We start from the raw sequence: 14980 nt of genomic DNA, 5'->3' as shown, positions 1-14980 counted from the left end.
CAATAGAGCGAGCAACTAGCAAGCAAAGATAGAAGTGATTTCGATGGTATGGTCATCTTGCCTGCAAAGTTCTCCGAGTTGACGTTAGCTTGATCCTCGTAAGCGTACTCAACGGGTTCCTCGATCACGTACTCGTCTCCCGTCTCTACCCAAAGCAAGAACACAAGCAAAGGGAGACACAATCAACCACGTCGCAATGCGCAAGCAATATGATGCAAAACATGGCATGACATGCGGGATGTGATATGCAATGCATATGCATGTCACGGAAAGGAAAGATTGAACCTGGCCTCAACTATGAAAACCAAGAGTACCACTGGAAAGATGAGTTGATTTCGGTCAAAATCGATATAAAGATCACTGGAATCGGATGCACGGTTTGCAAATGGCAAGCAAAACAATAATGGCACAAAGCTGCGATTTACAGCACGAGGCCATCTAAAAGCATCAAGAACAACAAGCTACTGCGCTCTAACATAACAACAAAGGAAATGGCAGGGATCCACTCAAGATGCTTGACAAAAGATGAACACTAAGCTATGGCTAATTCACTCAATAGCGGGTTCAAACAAGCATGACAAAAGTGCAAAAGATATCAGGTTACAGACTTAGTGAAAATAGCAACATGGCAGGTTTTAACATCAGGAAGCAATGTTTTGAGCAAGATAACGACATGCTACAGGAACCTATCATGGAAAAGCAAGGCATGACATGAAACTACACAACGCATCCAACAAAATTCCCTTACTGACCATAAGCCAAAAGGTATGAGGAAAATACAATGGCAACCATGTGAACATAGCAAGTTTCGTTAACAGATTCAGACTTAGCCGAAAACTGGAACATGGCAAAAATAGATTCATGTAGGCATGTTTACGAGCTCGATGCACTCACCACAAGGCATTGCATGACAATCTAAGCATACACCCATCAAGTAGACATAATAAATAAGCTAACCATGGCAAGAACACTCTCATAGCATGCATGTATAAACTATAACAACCTCAGCAAAATTGCTTAACATGCAAACAATCTGCCAGGAACATTTTATAGCAAAAGTAGAGCTCGATTGAGTCATGCTAGGGTGCTCCACAATTGCAAACAAAGACATGGATGGATAGAGCATAACAATATCTCAAAATCATCCTTACTGAACATGCTCAAAAGAGGCATGGATCACCCTGTAGCAACAAGAATACATGGCATAAAAAATATTATCAGGGAAAAGACTTAGAAGATCTCTAATTCCCTGAAATCAGCAACATCATGAGAGCTACTTTGCATGATTGTTCTAGTCACCACAAAGATCACAAAAATACATGGCATACACCCCTATAAAGATGGCATGGCATACTTCAAAACATATATAGGGCTCAAGTTCATAGGAGGCACACATTAAACATGGCAAAAATGACAAATGTCCAATCTCTGCTAAGCAACTGAAACTAACATTACATAGCACTCTTTCAACAGCATTTAGGGCATCGAGATGAACTCAAATAAACATGGTGCAATGGGATGAAATGAAGTACTCATCGAGATGAACAATTTGATAGGCTACACGCCCAAAACGGAGCCACGGGTGCAAAGTTATGATGCGATGAAGTATGCTAAAAATTACTGGGACTTAGGGAAAAAAAACAAGGTCAATCTCTCTCAGGTCTAGGGTTCTTCGTGGGCGCATGAACCGAGGGAACTCCGGCGAGGTGGTGGCTGCTCCGGCGAGGGGAAGGCGAGGGGGAGGCCGGAGAAGGGCGGATCCGGCCCTTCCCCGTCCGGATCCAGCGGCGGGCGGTGACTCCCGTGACCTCGGGCAGATCTGGAGGCAAGGCGCCTCGCGGGGGGCGCGGGAGCTGCCGGCGACGAGCTCCGGTCGGCGAGCGGGGAGCGGGGCGGCGGAGGCGGCGATCGGGGTGCGAGAAGACGGGCGACCCTCGGGTGGCGGCAGCTTTGGGCCGGGAGGGCCCCGCCTAGGCCCCGGTGGGTCGGCACGGCGATGTGGGCGCGCGGGCGGCGAGCGAATCGGGCGACGACACGTGGCGGTGGCGGGCGGACTAGACACGTCCGACCGGCGATTTTTTGTCCGGCGGCGCGAGGAGATGGAGAGGTTAGGGTTTCATCCGTGATTTTCGGGGGAGATGCCTTTTTATAGGTAGAGGGAGCTAGGAGGCTCCAAATTGAGCATGGTTTTCGGCCACGCGATCGTGATCGAACGACTGAGATGATGGAGGGGTTTAGGTGGGTTTTGGGCCACTTTGGAGGGGTGTTGGGCTGCAACACACACACAAGGCCTTTACGGTCCCTCGGTTAACCGTTGGAGTATCGAACGAAGTCCAAATGGTACGAAACTTGACAGGCGGTCTACCGATAGTAAACCAAGGCCGCTTGGCAAGTCTTGGTCCAATCCAAGAACGTTTAACACCCGCACACGAAAAGAGGTAAAAGGGGACACCGGAGGACATAGGAGCACCAGAATGCAAAACGGACAACGGGGAAAATGCTCGGATGCATGAGACGAACACGTATGCAAATGCGATGCACATGATGACATGATATGAGATGCATGACAAGGCAAAATGCAAAACGAAGACGAAAACCCAACAATGAGGAAATATCATAACTTAGTGCCGGAAATGACAAGAGTTGGAATACAAATATGGCAAGTTACATATGGGGCGTTACAACACTCCACCACTACGAAAGGATCTCGTCCCAAGATCTAGGACTGGAAAAACTCCGGATATTCGGAATGGAGGTGGTCATCGCATTCCCAGGTGGCTTCACGGTCAGAATGATGTGACCACTTCACTTTCAGGAATTTGATAGACTTGTTGCGAGTCTTGCGCTCGGTTTCTTCAAGAATAGCAACGGGGTGCTCATGATAAGACATGTCTTCTTGGAGATCAATCTCTTCTAATTTGATGGTGCGGTCAGGAGTCTTGAAACACTTGCGAAGCTGAGATACATGAAACACGTCGTGCACGCTTGCAAAGTTGGATGGAAGCTCAAGTTGATAGGAGAGATCGCCTCTTTTGCCAATGATCTTGAAAGGACCCACGTATCTAGGAGCAAGCTTCCCTTTGATACCGAAGCGACGAGTACCTTTCATTGGAGAGACACGGAGGTAGACATGGTCTCCGATCTCGAAAGCCAAGTCACGATGCTTGCTATCATGGTAACTCTTCTGGCACGATTGCGCGGCTTTAAGATTTTCACGAATGACTTTGCACATTTCTTCAGCCTCTATGATCAAGTCATTGCCAAGAAGTTGGCGTTCACCTGTTTCTGACCAGTTAAGAGGAGTACGACACTTTCTGCCATAGAGAATCTCGAATGGGGCCTTGCCCGAACTCGCTTGGAAGCTGTTGTTGTAGGAGAACTCGGCATATGGAAGACAATCTTCCCACTTCATATCGAAAGAAATGACACAAGCCCTGAGCATATCTTCAAGAATTTGATTGACTCGCTCGACGTGGCCACTGGTTTGAGGATGAAAGGTTGTGCTGAAGTGAATGTTGGTGCCCATGGCCTTCTGAAAGGAATCCCAGAACTTAGAGATAAAGGTGCTTACATGATCTGAAGAAATCAATTGCGGAATGCCGTGCAGAGAGACAATCCTGGAGGTATATAGCTCTGCCAACTGAGCTGCTATGATAAATTCTTTGATAGGAAGAAAATGAGCCACTTTAGTGAGCTTGTCGATGACAACGAAGATAGCATCATTTCCACGCTTGGACTTGGGGAATCCTGTCACGAAGTCCATCTCAATATGGTCAAACTTCCATTCTGGAATGGCAAGAGGTTGGAGGAGACCAGCTGTTCGTTGGTGTTCTGCTTTCACTCTTCTGTAGACATCACATTCATTCACAAACTGAGCAATCTCACGCTTCATTCGAGTCCACCAATACGACTGCTTGAGGTCATGGTACATCTTTGTACTTCCAGGGTGAATAGAGAGGAGTGAACTATGAGCTTCGTTCATAATGACTTTACGAAGGTCACCCTTAGGAACAACAATGCGATCCTCGAATAATAGAGTATCCTTGTCATCAAGGCGATAGCACTTGTACTTGGGTTGGCTCTTGGCAATCCCAATCTTCACCTTCTTCACCATAGCATCAAGAAGCTGAGCCTCACGAATCTGATCTTCCAAAGTGGGAGAGACTTGGAGGTTGGCAAGGAATCCTTGAGGAACAACTTGGAGATTAAGTTTGCGGAAAGCTTCACAAAGCTCCGGTTGATAGGGCTTGAGAATCAAACTGTTGCAGTAAGCCTTCCTGCTCAATGCGTCAACAATTACATTGGCCTTGCCTAGAGTATATTCAATATTCGGATTATACTCTTGAATCATTTCGACCCAACGAGTCTTCCTGAGGTTGAGGTTGGGCTGAGTGAAGATGTACTTGAGACTCTTATGATCAGTGAAGATGTCCACTTTTCTTCCCAATAAGAGATGTCTCCATGTTAAAAGACCATGGACAACTGCCGCCAACTCGAGGTCATGAGTGGGGTAGTTCTTTTCGTTGGGCTTCAACTGGCGAGAGGTATAGGCCACAACTTTCTTCTCTTGCATCAACACTACACCAAGACCTTGAAGGGAAGCATCACAGAAGACTTCAAACGGTTTGGATTCATCAGGAGGAGTCAGAACTGGAGCTGTGACTAACTTCTCTTTGAGGGTGTTGAAAGCGATGTCACATTCAGGCGACCAGACATACTTCACATGCTTCTGGAGGAGGTTCGAAAGAGGCTTCACGATCTTAGAGAAGTTCTCAACAAACCTTCGACAATAGCTTGCGAGCCCAAGGAAGCTGCGGAGTTGCTTCGCATTCCGAGGTGGTTCCCAATTCACAATTGCAGACACCTTCTCAGGATTAACAGCTATGCCCTTGGCAGAGATGATATGCCCAAGGTAGAGAACGTCATCGAGCCAAAACTCGCACTTTGAAAACTTCGCATAGAACTGATGTTCTCTGACTTTGTCCAACACCAATCTCAAGTGCTTGGCATGATCCTCCTTGTTCTTGGAAAAGACCAGAATGTCATCGAGATAGACCAAAACGAAGTCATTTGTGTAGGCGTTGAAGATGAAGTTCATCATGTGAGAGAATGTTGGAGGAGCATTGACAAGGCCGAAAGACATGACAGTGTATTCATATGAACCATAGCTTGTTCTGAATGCTGTCTTGGGGATATCTTCTTCACGAATGCGAATCTGATGATAGCCCATACGGAGGTCAAGCTTGGAGAATACTTGAGCACCTTTGAGTTGTTCGAAAAGCTCGTTGATGTTGGGAAGTGGGTACTTGTTCTTTATGGTCTTCTTGTTCAATGGACGATAGTCGACACAAAGTCGATCCGTTCCATCCTTCTTCTTGACAAAAAGAACACCACAACCCCATGGAGAAGAACTTGGTCGGATGAGACCCATACGCTCTTGAATATCGAGTTGTTTCTTCAGCTCCTTCAACTCTTCAGGTCCAAGCTTGTAAGGACGTTTGCAAACAGGTTCCGTGCCAGGCTCAAGATCGATGACAAATTCAACCGGCCAGTGAGGAGGCATTCCTGGAAGCTCTTCTGGAAAGACGTCTTGATATTCACAAACGACTGGAATCTGAGATATGGCATCCAACTCGCCCTTCTCATTGAGAGAAAACAATCGAATGGTATTGTCACGAGCGGCAAAAACGATCACATCCTCAAACGAATGTGTCAATTGAATCTGTCTGGCAGCACAATCAAGCTGAGCCTTGTGCTTAGAAAGCCAATTCTAAGAATAAGATCAATATCCGAGTTACCAAGGACCATTGGAGAAGCCAGAAACTTGAAGTCACCCATCATGATAGAAACATCCGGAACCATCATGCTAGAACTCAAACGCTTAGCCGGAGAAACAACTTGCAATGCTTTAGGTAATGCCTTAGTGCCAAAGTTGTGCTCCGATGCAAATGGGAATGACATGAAAGAATGTGATGCACCAGAGTCAAAAAGAACTTTTGCAGGAATATCGTTAATAGGAAGGTTACCCATGATCACATCTGACGAGTCCTCTACCTGAGCTGCGTTCATCATGTTGACCTTGGCATGCTTGGGATTATGCTTTACCACTGCGGTACTGGCAGATCTCATAGGAGGAGGAGGAAGACGCCTCTGATTGAAGCATTTGTTTGCATAGTGACCCTTCTGCCGACACTTGTTGCACGTAACCTCCAAGAGCGAACGGTAATACGGAGCACTTGATCTTGGAGCATGAGACGAAGTCTTGTTCTGAAAGCCTGGGTTGGGTGGGTGGGAAGATCCATTGCCACCTTTGCTCTTCTGCTGATAAGGCTGACAGAACGGAGGAGGAGGAGGCAACCAATACTTTTGCTGCTTAGTAGCCACTTGAGTTGAGGAAGAAGGAGTTGCATCCCTGACTTGCTTCTTAGAAGCATCACACTTGAGCTGACCAGTTTCTTGTTTCAGTGCCATATTGTAGAACTCATCGTACTTCTTCGGCTCAAAAAGCACAAGAGCTAGTTGGAGATCTTCTCTGAGGCCACCTCTGAACTGATAAATCATGCTCTTCTCGTCAGGGACGTCTTGCTTAGCGAAACGAGCGAGCTTCTGGAACATGATGTTTATACTGGTAAACAGACAAGCTGCCTTGCTTCAGATTGTGGAACTCCTCACGGTTGCTCTCAACAACACTCTGAGGGATGTGGTGAGCTTTGAAGTCTTGGCGGAATTCATCCCAGGTAATCACACGACCTCCTCTGGAATCTTTGTATTGCTGATACCACTCTGCAACTTGGTATTTGAGTTGGAACGAAGCAAACTTGACAAAGTCCTCAGGCCTGATGTTGCTGCACTCGAAATGCTTGCAGATATCCACGAGCCAATCATCAGCGTCTGTTGCCTCGACACAGTTACTGAAGGTCTTTGGCTGGTTTGCAAGGAACTGGTTGAGTGTAGCAAACTGATTCTGATTGTTTCCATGGCCTTAATTTCCTTGGTTGTGCTCTTGCAAGAGTTGCATGATCAGCTGCGTGTTGGCGTTGGTAGCGACCATCACAGCTTGCCATGCCTCCGGAGGTGGAGGTGGTGGCGGCGGTGGTTCAGGATTCTGACGCATTGGAGGAGCCATCCTGAAGAGGGTGACATCCGTTAGCATCTTTAAAGACATATATTCAAGCTGAATCAAATGGATCGAAATTGCAACATATAGCCTTAACATCCGAACAAAAATGAATGAATGCAATCCAAGTTAAATGGTCACACTTCCAGAAATTGAGAAGCCACTTAGATAGAGGTAGAAGAATAAAACAACAAGGTACGAACATGAACAAATACTTGGTGAGGATTACCCAATCACAAAACAAATATTCGCGGAAGAAATACTAGAGCTACATGAATTCCCACCTATGAAACTCCCGAACCTTTCCGGTTATGCAATCGGGTGTTGGGGATACAGGGGAAGCATAATATCTCACCCAAAACTAGCAAATCCTACATCCAGCTGTATCCATCCTTCAACACATAACCAAGAAACCTTCGGAAATCATTTACCTCAACCTTCGAAAAGCATCCGTTATACAAGTTATGGCAATACTCCCGAACTCCCGCCCCAGTACTGGGTGGCGTCGAGGTTATCTCACCAACAACTGCATAAAAGAGATTTTCGATGTCGGCGAAACTCAGGTATTCCAGAATTGCAATGATAAAATTGTTACGACAACACCTCGGAGCTCAACTCCCCGGGACACTGCCACAACCCCTAAATGTCAGGAAGCACCAAGAACAATGTTCTCGTCACAAAACCATCGGAACGATTCCAATCTACCCGTGTGATCCTAATAAAATTTTTAGTGAAATTTGAGAAGAGAAGAGTCAAAACTCTACGTCAGGATGCCTCACTAGAGAGACAAAGGGACTGAGGAGTAAAAACAATCCTACTCTCCAATATATATAAATCCTAAAAGACTCAAAACATTTTTCTAGACTCAACAACACCAACGATTCGATCAAACAGAGGGCTCCTAAGTCAGGGATGGCTCTAATACCAACTTGTAAGACCCATGATGCGGCTATATCTCCCACGTGTCGGAGCATGACTTAGAGGCATAACCACATTGTAGGCAATGTCGCAAGAGGGGTAATCTTTACGCATCCCATGTATTGAATAAGAAAATAGATACATAGTTGGCTTACAATTGCCACGTCACATAATAGCATATCATTACAATCATCCAGATACAATCAAGGTCCGACTATGGAACTAAAATAAAGACAACCCCAAATGCATAATGTCCCCGATCACCCCAACTGGGCTCCACTAATGATTGTCTGGAAAGGAAACATAGTATCGTCCTGAGTCCTCATCGAACTCCCACTTGAGCTCAGTCGAATCTCCTGGAGCGGTATCATCGGTCCCTGCATCTGGTTTGAAGTAATCTGTGAGTCATGGGGACTCAGCAATCTCACACCCTCGCGATCAAGACTATTTAAGCTTATAGGTAGGGAAAATGTATGAGGTGGAGCTGCAACAAGCACTAGAATATACGGTGGCTAACATACGCAAATGAGAGCGAGAAGAGAAGGCAAGGCACGGTTGAGAAACTATGATCAAGAAGTGATCCTAGAACAACCTACGTTCAAGCATAACACGAGACCGTGTTCTCTTCCCGGACTCCGCCGAAAAGAGACCATCATGGCTACACACGCCGTTGATTCATTTTAATTAAGTTAAGTTTTAGGTTTTCTACAACCGGTCATTAACAAATTCACATCTGCCCAGAACCGCGGGCACGACTTTCGAAAGTTCAAATCCCTGCAGGGGTGTCCCAACTTAGCCCAACACAAGCTCTCACGGTCAACGAAGGATATTCCTTCTCCCATGATGGCCCGATCAGACTCGGAATCTCGGTTACAAGACATCTCGACAATGGTAAAACTAAACCAGCAAAGCCACCCGAATGTGCCGACAAATCCCGATAGGAGCTACACATATCTCGTTCTCAGGGCACAATGGATGAGACTAGCTATGAGTAAAGCCAACCCTCAAGTTTCCCCGAGGTGGCCCCGCAGGCAGCTCAGTTTGGACCAACACTCAGAGGAGCACTGGCACGGGGGTTTAAAATAAAGATGACCCTTGAGTCCGCGGAACCCAAGGGAAAAAGAGGCTAGGTGGAGAATGGTAAAACCAAGGTTGGGCCTTGCTGGAGGAGTTTTATTCAAGGCGAACTGTCAAGGGGTTCCCATTATAACCCAACCGCGTAAGGAACGCAAAATCAGGAACATAACACCGGTATGACGGAAACTAGGGCGGCAAGAGTGGAACAAAACACCAGGCATAAGGCCGAGCCTTCCACCCTTTACCGAGTATATAGATGCATTAAAATAGACAAGATATAATAGTGATATCCCAACAAATAACAAGTTCCAACAAGGAAGAAACTCCAATCTTCACCTGCAACTAGCAACGCTATAAGAGGGGCTGAGCAAAGCGGTAACATAGCCAAACAATGGTTTGCTAGGACAAGGTGGGTTAGAGGTTGGACATGGAAATATGGGAGGCATGATAAAGCATGTGGTAGCTATCGTAGCATAGGCATAGCAATAGAGCAAGCAACTAGCAAGCAAAGATAGAAGTGATTTCGAGGGTATGGTCATCTTGCCTGCAAAGTTCTCTGAGTTGACGTTAGCTTGATCCTCGTAAGCGTACTCAACGGGTTCCTCGATCACGTACTCGTCTCCCGGCTCTACCCAAAGCAAGAACATAAGCAAAGGGAGACACAATCAACCACGTCGCAATGCGCAAGCAACATGATGCAAAACATGGCCTGACATGCGGGATGTGATATGCAATGCATATGCATGTTTCGGAAAGGAATAAGCAAAGGGAGACACAATCAACCACGTCGCAATGCGCAAGCAACATGATGCAAAACATGGCCTGACATGCGGGATGTGATATGCAATGCATATGCATGTTTCGGAAAGGAAAGATTGAACCTGGCCTCAACTTGGAAAACCAAAAGTGCCGCTGGAAAGATGAGTTGATTCCGGTCGGAATTGATATAAAGATCACCGGCATCGGATGCACGGTTTGCAAAATGGCAAGCAAAACAATAATCGCACAAAGCTGCGATTAACAATACGAGGCCATCTAAAAGCATCGAGAACAACAAGCTACTGCGCTCTAACATAACAACAAAGCACATGGGAGGGATCCACTCAAGATGCTTGACAAAAGATGAACACTGAGCTACGGCTAATTCACTCAATAGCAGGTTCAAACAAGCATGACAAAAGTGCAAAAGATATCAGGTTACAGACTTAGTGAAAATAGCAACATGGCAGGTTTTAACATCAGGAAGTAATGTTTTGAGCAAGATAATAACATGCTACAGGAACCTATCATGGCAAAGCAAGGCATGGCATGAAACTACACAAAGCATCCAAGAAAAGTCCCTTACTGACCATAAGCCAAAACGTATCAGGAAAATACAATGGCAACCATGTGAACATAGCAAGTTTCATTAACAGATTCAGACTTAGCCAAAAACTGGAACATGGCAAAAACAGATTCACGTAGGCATGTTTACGAGCTCGATGCAGTCACCACAAGGCATTGCATGACAATCTAAGCATACACCCAGCAAGTAGACATGATAAATAAGCTAACCATGGCAAGAACACTCTCATAGCATGCATGGATAAACTATAACAACCTCAGCAAAATTGCTTAACATGTAAACAATCTGCCAGGAACATTTTATAGCAAAAGTAGAGCTCGATTGAGTCATGCTTGGGTGCTCCACAATTGCAAACAAAGACATGGATGGATAGAGCATAACAATATCTCAAAATCATCCTTAATGAACATGCTCAAAAGAGGCATGGATCACTCTGTAGCAACAAGAATACATGGCATAAAAATATTATCAGGGAAAAGACTTAAAAGATTTCTAAGTCCCTGAAATCAGCAACATCACGAGAGCTACTTTGCATGATTGTTCTAGTCACCACAAAGATAACAAAAATACATGGCATACACCCCTGTAAAGATGGCATGACATACTTCAAAACAGATGTAGGGCTCAAGTTCATAGGAGGCACACATTAAACATGGCAAAAAATGACAAATGTCCAATCTCTGCTAAGAAACTGAAACTAACATTACATAGCACTCCTTCAACAGCATTTAGGGCATCAAGATGAACTCAAATGAACATGGTGCAATGGGATGAAATGAAGTACTTATTGAGACGAACAATTTGATAGGCTACACGCCCAAAACGGAGCCACGGGTGAAAAGTTATGATGCGATGAAGTATGCTAAAAATTACTGGGACTTAGGGGGGGAAAACGAGGTCAACCTCTCTCAGATCTAGGGTTTTTTGCGGGTGCACGAACCGAGGGAACTCCGGCGAGGTGGTGGCTGATCTGGCGAGGGGAAGGCGAGGGGGAGGCCGGAGAAGGGCGGATCCGGCCCTTCCCCGTCCGGATCCGGCAGCGGGCGGTGGCTCCGGCGACCTCGGGCAGATCTGGAGGCAAGGCGCCTCGCGGGGGGCGCGGGAGCTGCCGGCGACGAGCTCCGGCCGGCGAGCGGGGAGCGGGGTGGCGGAGACGGTGACCTCGGCGGCGGAGGCGGCGATCGGGGCGCGAGGAGACGGGCGACCCTCGGGCGGCGGTGGCATCGGGTCGGGCGGGCCCCGCCTGGGCCCCGGCGGGCCAGCGCGGCGATGTTGGCACGCGGGCGGCGGGCGAATCGGGCAACGACAAGTGGTGGCGGCGGGCGGACCGGACACATCCGACCGGCGATTTTTCGTCCAGCGGCGCGAGGAGATGGAGAGGTTAGGGTTTCATCCGTGATTTTCGGGAGAGATGCCTTTTTATAGGTAGAGGGAGCTAGGAGGCTCCAAATTGAGCATGGTTTTCGGCCACGCGATCATGATCGAACGACCGAGTTGATGGTGGGGTTTAGGTGGGTTTTGGGCCACTTTGGAGGGGTGTTGGGCTGCAACACACACAAGGCCTTTACGGTCCCTCGGTTAACCGTTGTAGTATCAAACGAAGTCCAAATGGTACGAGACTTGACAGGTAGTCTACCGGTAGTAAACCAAGGCCGCTTGGCAAGTCTCGGTCCAATCCGTGAACGTTTAACACCCACACATGAAAAGAGGTAAAAGGGGACACCGGAGGACATAGGAGCGCCAGAATGCAAAACGGACAACGGGGAAAATGCTCGGATGCATGAGACGAACACGTATGCAAATGCGATGCACATGATGACATGATATGAGAGGCATGACAAGGCAAAATGCAAAATGAAGACAAAAACCCAACAACGAGGAAATATCATAACTTAGTGCCGGAAATGGCAAGAGTTGGAATACAAATATGGCAATTTACATATGGGGCGTCACAACTCCCTCTACTCTACTCAACATAATACTGTGTAAAATCAAGTTATTGGACAAAGACAACAACCGTTGTTGTTTCAGGCTATCGACTTATGCTTTGTAGTCCAGGTTGCCAGTTCGAATCTCGTCTTTCAGATTTGTTAGTTTTAGGTCCAAATTTGATTAATGACAAGTGGGACCCGCGTGTGTTGTTCCGATATTTCAGTGTAGGATGGTTTTTTTGAACAAACACTTTGCGCGGTTAGACAAGTAACGACACGAGTTACACGTATTTTGCAAGTTTACGAACAAAAATGACAGCGGCGTAGAATATCACATCCACCGTTGGAAGTGAGATCCAATGGCTTGGGAGTAGTCTTTGTAATTATGCGCAATTTCTAAAGTCTCCAAAGGTTTTTTTGCAAATAATATATTTAGGCCTCGTGTGTGCCGCTGCATCTTGGATCCAACGGCTCCCCGTTGCTCATATTAGGTGCTCCTCGTAGCTTAATTACCCGCTATGGTGATATGAGCATCTAGGTCGTATGATCAGTGTCGGGTGGTTGATGCCACATATGCCAATGGATGGCTTATCATTGTGGGAGCCAATAAAACATCGCCGGTGCCTGGAAACGGGATAAGGCGAAGACATGCACACCGGCGAACCTTACCCAGCTTCAGGGCTCTCCGTGGAGATAACAGCCCTAGTGCTGCTCTGCGTGCATGATCACTAACTCGATTGGTAGCTACAGAATGCTCCTTGAGCTGTTCGGTGAAAGGATGAAGGGGGGCCTGGCCAGCCTGCTCCTCTTCTCCTTGTGGTGTCTAAAATCTATCCAAAGAAGCATCTCCCCTGCATGGGAACCCTAGGGGGGTTTATATAGGCCTACCCCCCAGGGGTACAATGGTAATCCGGCTAGGCGTGGGCCCTAGCCGTCTGTGTCTACACCCGCCGGCTTCTCCGCCGACTGGTGGGCCCGTCGGCTGCCGACCCTTTGGTCGACAGGCTGGCCCCACCGCTCGGGGGGCTTGTCGGGGGCTGGTTACTATTACCTTGCCCCTGGTGACGATGGCTTTGTCACGGTAAGCATGGCTACAGTGCCGCTGCGAGGCGGCTCATCACTTTAGCCTTACCTTCTCTTGTTTCCTTAGTGAAGCACCTCCTTGGAGGGAGAGAGCTGGCCGGCTGTTGGAAGCCGGCCATACCCTTGGCCGACTGCGGGAAGCATGGCCGCCTTTGGGATCTCTCTAACCGAGGGGGCCCGCCACCCACAGGTCGTACTGACCGCTCGCCGTGGGTGACGTCACGATCATCGTGGCAACAGTGCCGCGCCGGACGGGGATGGCCGCCCCGTACGGTGCACTGTGTCCAGGCGTGCCCCGGGATTCGGGGTGACAGGCTTTACTGTAGCCACGCCCTGTCTTGTCGCCGTTATGTGGGTGCAGACTCTAAGGGCAAGATCTTAGCCGCCTGCTGAGGGGTCGGCTCCTAGGAGTCGGCCTTCTCGTGGTCTTGTTTCTCAAGGATTTTAGGGATGGGCCGCCTTTGCGCAACCGGCTTGAGAGGTAGCCGGCTAGGGGAAGGCGGCCCCGTGTATTGGACGCTTGGAGGCTTGATCGGCCTGTAATTTTTCTGAAGTGCCAAGGGAAGCCGGCTAGGCTACCCGTGGTCATTTACTCCGACAGTAGACCCTGAAGCTAGGTGGGCTCCGAGGCAGAAAAAAGTCGAGGAGCTCAGTCAGCTTCCTATCTTGAGGAGCCGGGAACTAGAGGCCGGCTTCGACTAGGCGCTCCGTCTCCCAGAGATCTCGAAGCTTGAAGGCGGGTGCCAGTCGGCGTGCGAGTCCGGCTGTGAGCTGATCGCTCGTTGTCTGTGCACCACATGGCATCCTCTGGCTGGAGGGGCCTGCCAGCCCACGCACGCGACGAGACGCCGCCGCAGCCTGGGGCCCGCCACTATAGGGCCTCGCCCCATGTGCGAATCTTCTGCGGCCTGGACGGGCCGCTTGCGCCCCAGCGGCGGTTTTCCCACACCGTAATGGTGCAATAATCACGGGGCGTGGGGGAGTGGGTGCGGTTAATCCCCCACCCCCCCACGTCCTGCCTCCTCGGCTTCACCGCACGAGGCTATAAGTAGGGGGAGAGGAGGGGAGCACCAAAAGCTCGCGCGCTATCCCTCGCTCTGCCCCCTCCTTCTTCTTCCTCCTCTTGTCACGACAGCTACCCGCCGCCGCTCGGCCTTCCTGCCAATCTTCTTGGCTCGCCATCGCTTCGTCGTAGTTGGGTTGTGTGCCCTCCTTTCGCCGCACCTTTCTTGCCGCCGTGCCGTCCCCCTGGCATTGTCGAGCTCCTGGGATGGCTCCAACGTCCACGACGACCACGTCGACTTCCTCCGTCGAACGCGGCGGCTGCCGGGCGCGGATCTCGTGCGGGTCCGCCTCGTGCCAGAGAGGGAGATCTCGCCGGCGCCGGAAGAGGACGAGCGGGTAATCTTCCGCTCGCACTACTTGCGCGGTTTCGGCCTGCCGGCGAGCGGGTTCCTCCGCTCGTTTCTCGAATTCTATCATCTCCAACCGCATTACCTCACTCCCAAC

This window comes from Triticum dicoccoides, chromosome 6A (assembly GCF_002162155.2).
Source record: "Triticum dicoccoides isolate Atlit2015 ecotype Zavitan chromosome 6A, WEW_v2.0, whole genome shotgun sequence".
Taxonomy (NCBI): Eukaryota; Viridiplantae; Streptophyta; class Magnoliopsida; order Poales; family Poaceae; genus Triticum; species Triticum dicoccoides.
Note: the sequence above shows the minus strand (reverse complement) of the source record.